Raw genomic sequence first — 6548 nt, 5'->3', positions numbered from 1 at the left:
GTGCCAAGTAGCGGGGCCTATGAAAATCAATAACCTTATCCTTTGACATGCCACTTTGAAGGGAGACAGAACTTGGAGTACGTTCCTCTGCATTGCCAGCCCTGGAAACACAACATGTATTTAATAGATTCTTGTACAGTCCTTTAACATTCTGTCATATTAAATTCCTTATTCTGTTCAAAAAGCTGAGGATGTTTTTCTCCACTGACCATAATGCTATTCAATGATTTGCGCTACGTTCACACCTAAAGCATCAGAAGCAGCACGTTTACATGCAGTCAATGGTTGATGCACATCAAGGCGCATCAAAAGGTCCTCCAGCGGGTTTTAAGCAGCAGGAGCTGCGTGTCATGAGTTTATGAGCATCTGATACGCGGGACACCCAGCTAAGCAGCAGCTGCTGGAGTTGGAGAAATTGAACTTTAGCTGCTGGTACGCCTCATCAACCAATGAGAGAAGCTGATCTGGGAGCTGGCAGGGAGTCAGACGCAGCACTGCTGATGCAGAGCGCTATGATCACTGGGAATCCCCAGCAGCAGCTGCCTCAGGCCCGCTCGCCTCTCCAGGGTTTTCCCCTCAGGAGGACTTTTCAGGAGGACTTTCTCACTTCAACAAAGATTCTAACTACTTTCTACCCGCTGATCACAGCTAATATAGCTGCCATTGTTCCAGGCAGAGAAAGGATATTGTAGCTCCGCCCACCACACATCAGACCCACTTCATCACCGTGCAGCTAGAGCAGCAAAGATGCTTCAGACGCGCATCAGAACTAAACCTGTACCAGCTTCAAAAATAAAGCAGCACGCACATTTTTGCTGCTTCTCCTGCTAGCAGTCTGAACATAGCATTAGAATCTTTTGTTGGGGCGATTTTAAAAACATTACATCGATTTTTTATTTTTTCTCTCTTTTTTTATGTCACATTTTTGAGTTTATGTAGCTGCAGTATTACCTTAAGGTTGCAGATTGGCTAGCGACAGCGTCACAAGAAGCAGCAAAAGAAATAACTACAGTTGAGTGAGAAGTTGGTTGTCAAAAAAGGAATAAAAGGATCTTTCATTATGAACTGCAGAGTCAAAGTTTTCTGACGTAATGGAGGATTTCAGGTGTGCGGCAACTGCTGGTAGGGACTTTTTAGAAAAATCTTTTTTTGGTCTTTTGGAGCTTATTAGTACGCATTAGCACCCAAACACAAGTTTAGGAGGAGGATGGAGGATGGGAGCCGGGTGTCAGTAACATGAACAAGCTGCTGGCAAAATAGCAGAAAAATGCCAGTCTCACCGGGATGAACAAACCAACCCACTAACCAACAAACCTAAGCTAAGAAACTGCTAACTGTAGCCATATATTTAGCGTAAAGCACCACATATGATAGGAGAGGAGCAGGGCATATTTAAAGACATCATAACTACACTAAATAATAAAAAAAATCAGAGATTTTATTTTTAGGCCGTATCGCCTAGCCCTTCTTCTCAGGTCCAAGAAACTTAAAACGACATGAAGCCTTACCTATTATAGTGGGATGATTTGAAATCAGTAACATTATCCTTTGACATCCCACTTTGAACGGAGACACAGCTTGGATAACTTTGATAAAGTTCATCTAAAACGCTGAGCCTGGAAAAAAAAAACAATGTGTTTAATACATTCTTGCACGTTTGGAAAAAAATTGTAAATCGTATTAAAAATAACTAAAATCAGAGATTTTATTTTTAGGTCGTATCAGCTAGCCCTGTTACCATCATTTAAAAACTTAACGGGGAAAAATGCTTTATATCAATGCTGCTGTATTTTCTTTGTTACTTTCATTAATAAAAAGCTCCCTGAAAAACATCAATACTTAGTATATTAGTATAGTATATAGAAACTAAAGAGGAGAACAACATGAAGCCTTACCTATCTGAGAGGGATGATTTGAAATCAGTAACGTTATCCTTTGACATGTCACTTAGAAGGGAGTAAGCTCTTCTCTGAAGTTCCAAAGCCTTTTTTAACCTGGAAAAAACACAATGTGTTTAATACATTCTTGCACTTTTGGAAAAAAAATTGTAAATCGAAATAAAAAACAAAACAAAACAGAGATTTTATTTTTAGGCCGTATCGCCTAGCCCTTCTTCTCAGGTCCAAGAAACTTAAAACGACATGAAGCCTTACCTAGCTAAGTGGGATGATTTGAAATCAGTAACCTTATCCTTTGACATGCCACTTTGAAGGGAGACACAACTTCGATTAAGTTGATCTAGATAGCTGAGCCTGGAAAAAAAAACAATGTGTTTAATACATTTTTGCACTTTTGAAAAAAAAAAAAAATTGTAAATCGAATTAAAAATAACAAAAATTTTATTTTTAGGTCGTATCGCCTAACCCTGTTACCATCATTTAAAAAACTTAATGGGGAAAAATGCTTTATATCAATGCTGCTGTATTTTCTTTATTACTTTCATTAATAGAAAGTGTGTTTAAAACATTCATGCAAGGTCAGAACAAAATTGTAAATAAAATAAAATAATTATAATAAAAAAGTCTGGTTCTGCTCCTGCAGCGCTGTGTCGCAGTGAGATCGTCGCAGATATTTTTGATTTATGTCCAACATTGAAGCATGGTCTGCGCTGTTATTCCACGCCACAACGCCAGAGGGCCAATCAGGAACTAGCTGTGGGTCTAGATACGGCCGAGGCGGTGAGGAAGTGGAGGCAAGTTTCTAAGACAACGGCGGGACATGAGGGCCAAAAAGAGCGGGGATCCAGGTGGACAAAGGGTCCCAGCGTTCTCACGCACCTCGCTCTGCTAGCTGCTCCATCTTCACCAGTCGATTTCCACAATGGTGGTCAGACAAACAAAACAAGCCGGGAAGGTTTGTTTACCTTACTGTCTCAGATACTGGCTAAGAAATTTAAGTCTAACCTCTTTGGTGCTGGCAAAAAATCAGTCAATTTTCAAAGAGGGAGAAAAGAAAATAACCTTTACACATTCTTGCATTGTCTTTTATTATCTGTCATATTATCTTCTCTGTGTTTCATTCTTTCTTAAATAGCTAAAGTAATTTTTTCCAATGACTGTAAAACTACCAATGTGCGTACATGACATGCAAAAAACAAGATATTTTGATACTGTCATACACTTTTTAAAATAGACATTTCTCAAGACCAATGTTGCTGTAACCTTGTTTTTTTTTTAATAACCTAAATTAATCAAGAGCTTTCTAACAAATTACAATACCTATTCATATGGAAATATTTAGAGACAGCATTTCCAAGAGATTAAAAACAAGAAGTTTGGTCTTACCAGCTGCTGGCTGAAAAGGATTCCGTTTCAAACGAGGAACTGCTTGGGCTATCAGTTCGTCTTCGTTTAGAACCAACTCTGACATGCTTCCTCCTGGGAACAAAGATGGTTTGTTAACATGAGTTCAGGGGTCTCATTTATAAAGCTTTGCATGTGCCACTTTCCATTGGAAAGTTGTGATCTATGAAAAAGGAACTTGTAATAAAATGGTGCAGTCCAAAACAGCAATTGATGCCACCTGTGGGTCCTAGAGGCTCATAAGCAACTGACCAATTAGCGACATTAATTTGTCAGAAAGTAAAGCGGCCCTTTCCTGCAGGAATGCACTCGGGCAAAACTACCAGAATTTTGCTTCAGAAGCAAAAGCGGACATGAGGCACAAAAAAATCAATGTCTAACCCAAACCCTTTGTCGGAGCTTTGTTTTCACTAGTTTGCATTTCCACATACTCAGAGCAATCTTGCAGTTGGCTTCATGTCAATTCTGAACCAGGATACACCAATTTTGGAGGTGCAGAAGTAATTGAATTATATAAGTAATTATTCATAATTATAAGTAATATAATTAGTTCTAAGTAATAATTATAAAGGCCTATTTCTTTTATCCACATAAGTAATACACGTTGGAGGTCAAGTACGAATCTTGGCAAAAACAAGATCTTAAGTGGTGATCTGCACGTAGGATTTTAAGCCAAGAGATCTTGGCAAAAACAGGAAACATCTCTTTCCTGTTTAAGAATCAGAGACAAAACTGACGCATACATTCACACACCAGCAAGATTTCGAAAATAGCACTTGGTGCTAGGGTGTAAATACGGCTTCACATGGGCCCACCATTTTGGGGGAAAAACTAAAATGTCTATGATGATGATATAGCGCTGGATTTGTGAAGTTTTAGGCAACTGTTTGAAATTCTATTTATTAATAAATGTTTGCCCCCTTTCAGAGGACAAAATTGAAGGAATTATTTGGAGTGTTCTTTCTGAATTCTACCATTTTGAGCTACCACAGAGGTAGTGGAAACTCACAAAAGATGGCGAAGTGGGGAATTTCTATCAGATAAGAAAAAAAGGTTTATATGCCAGCTTTAGTTCCAAGTCAAATTTAAGGGATCGCCGGGATTTGAAGGTGAGGACTGGCTAATGAGTGGACTAGACTTCCTAGTCCAGGGGTCGGCAAGCTGCTGAGCTTTAACATCCCCCTTGCGGCTCCCTGGAGCTTTTTAAAAAATGTATGAAAAAGATAGATTTCTTGTTTTAATATGGAGTACAGGAGGTCAAACAAACAACCATTATGTTTCCAATGCTGCATTTCAAAAAAAGTTAAGGACTTTGTTTCCCAGTTTGAAGACATTTCTCTTCCATTAGGGAAGCTTTTTAAATTCAAAATGTCAGAAATAGGGTTTAGTTCCAATGCAGTAAAAATTGTTTGTTAAATAAATTGAAACAATTAATGCAAACATTTCTATGAAGAAAGATTTGCATCATAGTCTGCTACACACGTTTCAGCGCAGGGTGGCGCCAGGCAAGTGGTGTGTCTCAGGCCATGGGTCCCAAAGGGAAACAAGGAAGATAGCTGATAAGAACAGAGAATTTAAAGAAGAACTGAGAAAATCATTTGCTTTAATTATCAATGAGGAAGGATTGCCTGCGTTTTTGCTTTGTAATGAGAGGCTGTCAAAAAAGAAAAATTTGGAAAGGCATTTCCAGGGAAGGCTCAATGTGCAGCTGACCACCAAGCTGGGAGGGAGAGAAAAAGAGCGATTGCAGAACTTCTGGATAAATTAGAGGAGAGCAAAGATAGATTTAAGAAGCATCTCCAAACTCCTCTACTGCTGCTAGTTTGGTTGCAATGATGAAAAACTGTCCACAGATCTAACTCTGATGCAGGGATGGGAACTTTCTTCCATTTTGTCCCCAAATCCTCAAAATAAAAATAACACACAAAAAAAAATCGCATTTCTTTATTGTGTTTCTATAATTTCATCATGCAACTAAAGGTAATAAATTAATATTGAAATGGAATTTAAACTTAAAGCACAGAATATCGTAGAGCTGAGGAATAAAATGATGGGACATTTCCTCCAGGATAAACATTCAATCATGAATGCTTATTATATATTCAAGCCCATTAGTCCTTCATTAAACTGGGCTAATACACTTAGAGTCCATGTTGCCATTCGAGGCTGATAGAACACTTCCATTTTTGTGGATTTGCTTTTTGGTCAAATATGGCTCTTTGAACGGTTTGTGTTGCCGACCCCTGCTCTACAGCAATCTATCATATATATATGAATACAAGTTTCACTTCACATCACTCATTTACATCCATTTCTGCCTCGGTTACTGGACCAAGGGAGAAATCACATATTCTGGCTTTTCGTCGTACATACCGTTATAGTAGAGATCCTACAAAAGGTTTAATAAATAAGACCCAAGGACAGTTGGAGATGGTGCTTACCTCCCAGCATTGCTCTTGTCATGTTCTCCAAGCAGAGTGGTTTTAGACGGAGAGCCTTTATACCCTCTCCCATCGCACTGATCCATGCTGCTCAGTTCACATCAGCTCATAAACCTTCTTCCTTCTAGTGAGGAGAAAATGTCAGATAAATAAGTCACACCATGTTTTTCTTTACATTTTGACAATCTGTAACTTTTCAGAACAGCTAATAAAACAATAAATCAAATGTAATCATGAGTATCCCATCCCTTATTATTTTTCATTTTTGCCTGTCCCCAATCTCCTCCTGGAATACAAAGAAATTTAGAGCCCTGTGAGGTGATCAACAGTGTGGATGGTGGGTCTTATGCTGTAAAAACTAAGGTTGGCTGGATCATAAATGGTCCCCTGCGCACTAGAAGCCACAGCAAAAATAGAAATGTTTGCACTGCTGTGACAGCCAACAGGATCTCTGTTGAGCATCTTGAAGAAATGCTGATCAAACAGTACAATCATGATTTTAACGAAAGATCATCAGAGGAGAAAACTGAAATGTCTAGAGAGGATTTGCATTTCATGAACATTGTCAATAACTCTACAAAACTTATTAAAGGTCATTATAATATTGACTTACCTTTCAGGAGTGAAAGCCCCAGCTTTCCAAATAACATCTGTGTTGCAGAGCAGCGCCTCCAGAGCCTCAGAAGGAGATTTGAAAAGGATGCTGAGTACAAGGAGGAATACACTGCATGTGTAAACAACATGCTGCAGCAAGGACATGCTGAGGCTGTACCAGCAGAGGACCTACAGAAAGGTAATGGACAAC

This window comes from Cyprinodon variegatus, unplaced genomic scaffold, assembly GCF_000732505.1.
Source record: "Cyprinodon variegatus isolate N-32 unplaced genomic scaffold, C_variegatus-1.0 Scaffold592, whole genome shotgun sequence".
In the NCBI taxonomy this organism is placed as follows: Eukaryota; Metazoa; Chordata; class Actinopteri; order Cyprinodontiformes; family Cyprinodontidae; genus Cyprinodon; species Cyprinodon variegatus.
This window is presented reverse-complemented; position numbering follows the sequence as displayed.